Below are 4245 nucleotides of genomic sequence, written 5' to 3' on the forward strand. Positions count from 1 at the left end.
GTAAAAAGTGTCCTGTTCTTGTATCAGTTTGCTAAAATGAGGGTTTCCAGCTTTATCCATGCCCCTGCAAAGGACATGAACTCACACCTCTTTATGGCTGCACAGTACTCCATGGTGTATATGTGTCACATTTTCTTTATCCAGTCATGTTCTCACTCATAAGTGGGAGTTGAACAATTAGAACACATGGACACAGGGAGGGGAGCATCACACATCAGGGAGTGTCAGAGGGTGGGAGGCTAGGGAAGGTAGAGCATTAGGAGAAATACCTAATGTAGATGACAGGGTGATGGATGCAGCAAACCACCATGGCATGTGTATAACTATATAACAAACCTGCACGTTCTGCACATGTACCCCAGAACTTAAAGTATAAAAAAAAGTGTCCTGACTTGTTCATCTTATGGAGGTAGGATGATATGAGACTCTTATGCAATATGAAATTATAATATCCTCTGCAATTCCCAGACTTAATTATTTAGGGACTATCAAAAATAGAAATGTTTGTATTCTTGTAAATAAACACACTCTTAGACTGTTGGCTGTTTCATAAATATTCACAGTCTATTTGTTTAATAATTTATCTTAACATTTTACTGATGATATGACTGTTGCTTACCAATCTATGTAGTGGAGATACATGTGTTATCAGATACAATATGTTTAGAACTGTATCTAACATACAGTAAGTGCTCAACACGTTGTAACTGCTTATAAATCCACTCTACACACCTTTATTGAGCACCTATTTTGGATCAAGTGAGCACATGTAAGTGCTGAGTATAGTATGGCTACTTTTGAATTCCATTTCTCCTGTAACAAAAAAATCCTTCTGTTTATTCTTTCCTTCTCATTATTTCTTCATTTTCTCTTACACGTGACTGACTTGAATTCTAAGAAAGCAAGCACTGTCCAGCCTCAAGGCCTTACACCTGCTTCCCTGTCAGCCTGAACTGCTCTTCCTCAGATATCCACAGGGCCTGCTCCCTCCTACTTTGAGGTTTCTGTCCACAGGTCACCACTGTGGGGAGGACGTGTCTAACCACCCTATCAAAATAGCAGCATGCTCCTCCTACGATCACCCAGAACTCCGATTCCCTTATATTGCCTTTCACTGTTGTTGTCATGGCATTTTTACCACCTGACCATATATATATATATATATATATATGGTCAGGATGGGGCAATAAACAATTATAATTATATATAACTACAATAGATACAGATAGATATTATATATAAATAATATGTAATTATACACTAATATATAATTATATATAATTACCATATATTTATATTATAAATTCATATAACTATATATTATACATATATGATACACACATTATATAATTACATATTATATATGTAATATATGAGTATATATATACACATATGTAATATTGTATATATGTATAGATGTTTATGCATAAATGTATTTATAAATGTATACATATATAAATATGTATACATACATATATCACATATGTATACATATTATATACATATGTATTCATACATATTATATACACATATATAATATACATTACATAATTACATATTATATATGTAATATGAGTATATGTATACATATATGTAATATTGTATATATGTATAGATATGTTTATGCATAGATGTATTTATATATGTATATCTATATACATATACAGATATGTTTATGCATAGATGTATTTCTATATGTATACATACATATATATGTATATATGTATGTATTTAAATACATATATGTCTACATACATATATTTATGTCTGTATATATGTATGTATATAAATACATACATATAGGTATACACACATATTTATATATGTATGTATACATATAAATACATCTATGCATAAACATATCTATGCATATAATATATATAAATGTATGTAGACATATATACATATGTATATATGTATAATATATTCTACATCTTATACATCATAGATTGTTATAGAATATGTGTAATATATTGCATAATGTATGATTATATGTATATATGTGCATATAGATAGAACATATATGCATAGATGTACATATAACATGTTATATGTATAAAATAGTTATATAATTTATAGATAACTATATTCATAATTTTTATATAATTTATTCATGTATATAATTATATATCTAAATATCCTTGTTTATTGCCCCTGCCCTTTTCTCACCTAGAACATGTACTTTTATTTATTGTTTGCCTGACACCCAGCACCTAGCAGTAAGTAAACACTCAGTAATTATCTGTTGAATGAATGAATAAGGGAGAAGAACAAGAATGAAATCATCTATTAAATGTCAGGCAGCATGCTAAGCATTTTGTGTACTGTTTCATGAATACTCAGAATTAGTCTATGATACAGGCTAATTATCATTGCCATATCCAAATTTTAAAATGGACTATTACAGCACCAAAAAGCATAGGGGTAGTCTCTACTGGTCAGGAGGCAAGAATAAATTCTCATGGTGGTTCAGTTGTTCATTCAGATGCTAAGAACTCCATACCATTTGTGTAAGTTTGATTTCCAGGGATAGCTGCACCACAGTCCCTTGAGATGTTTTTGTGCTTAAGTCTTCACAGACATCCCTAATGTGATTTGGCTTGAATTATGTACTTGTTAGTCAATTGGTACTTTTACATTTCATCTGCTGTGTTGCCATATAAATGACCCTGTCTTATTCAACACAAGATTATGTACTAGTCTGACCACCCTTTTAAATTAAGCATTACAAAATCAATACAGTATCATTAAGGGTACACCAACTGAATGGGGAAAAAAAAAACGCCAAAAACATCTTAAGCAAAATCCTTTTGAAGTTTTCTCTGGCTGGGGGTTTCGTGGGAATTTGATGTTTAGAGCTACCAGCTTACATAGGCTGTGTTTTTATTTCTCCTTAAGCTATTTTGACACATTGATGAGTCACCCCAGACTGGCAAATAGTAGGTTTGACATGATTATCATAGCTTCTATGACCACAGAGACATCCATTAAATGTGCACATAGGCGTGGTTTTTTTTTTTTTTTTTTTTTTTGAGATGGAGTTTCACTCTTGTTACCCAGGCTGGAGTGCAATGGCACGATCTCGGCTCACCACAACCTCCGCCTCCTGGGTTCAAGCAATTCTCCTGCCTCAGCCTCCTGAGTAGCTGGGATTACAGGCACATGCCACCATGCCCAGCTAATTTTTTGTATCTTTAGTAGAGACGGGGTTTCACCATGTTGACCAGGATGGTCTCGATCTCTTGACCTCGTGATCCACCCGACTAAGCCTCCCAAAGTGCTGGGATTACAGACTTGAGCCACCGCGCCCGGCCAGGCGTGTTTTTATATATGTGCATGTGTGTGTGTATAGATACAAAGATAGATGATAGATACATATATACATTTATAGATACATACATACATACATACATACATACATACATACAAAGATAGATGGATGATAGAAAGGCTTTATGTCAATGTTCCTGTTACTAAACCAACTAATCTACAACAGTGTGCATTTAAGAAAGAACCTAAGTTATTTGTTCTTAGCAAATGCCAAAATAAACAAAAAATATGGGCGAGAAAACGAAGGCGGAAGAAGAAAAAGGAAAGCAAAACACAAGAAAAGTAAACCTGCTTTACAACTGAACTCCAGATAAATGATAGGCATGATATACTTCTAATAAACAAAGCATCCTGAACTGGAGTCTCCTTTTTTAATGTAGAAGTTTGTTTGCTAGTGCAGAAGTGAGAGGGGTGGCTCTTCCTCCATAAGGTTTAGATATTTGACTTTATGTCTATATTGGGAGATATGCTTCTGGTTAAATCAATTTTCTATTAAAATTTATTCTAGTGAAAAATCCTCATGGGGCATATTGTGCCATCTAAAAGATCTGACCAGACAGCTCCACAGAATTTTTTGTGCAGTTGAAAAAGCCCTGGGTAGCAGTCAGTAGCAGAAATGAGACTGGGATCTAATCCTATTGCTCTGTGTCACTGAAAATCACTTAGACTCTTTCTCAAATGCACACTATTTTAGATTAGATGATTTAGAAACAGCAACATTGACATAGAGCCTCCCTACCATCCATTCATCCATTCATCCATTCATCCATCCATCCATCCATCCACCCACCCACCCACCTACCCCCACACACAAATAAAACACCCCTATAAGCATATATATATGTGTGTGTTTATATATAGGCATGCACGCATACATGGATATATATGTATAGATATTCATGTGCTGTGAATAGA

Source organism: Saimiri boliviensis, chromosome 8, assembly GCF_048565385.1.
Source record: "Saimiri boliviensis isolate mSaiBol1 chromosome 8, mSaiBol1.pri, whole genome shotgun sequence".
In the NCBI taxonomy this organism is placed as follows: Eukaryota; Metazoa; Chordata; class Mammalia; order Primates; family Cebidae; genus Saimiri; species Saimiri boliviensis.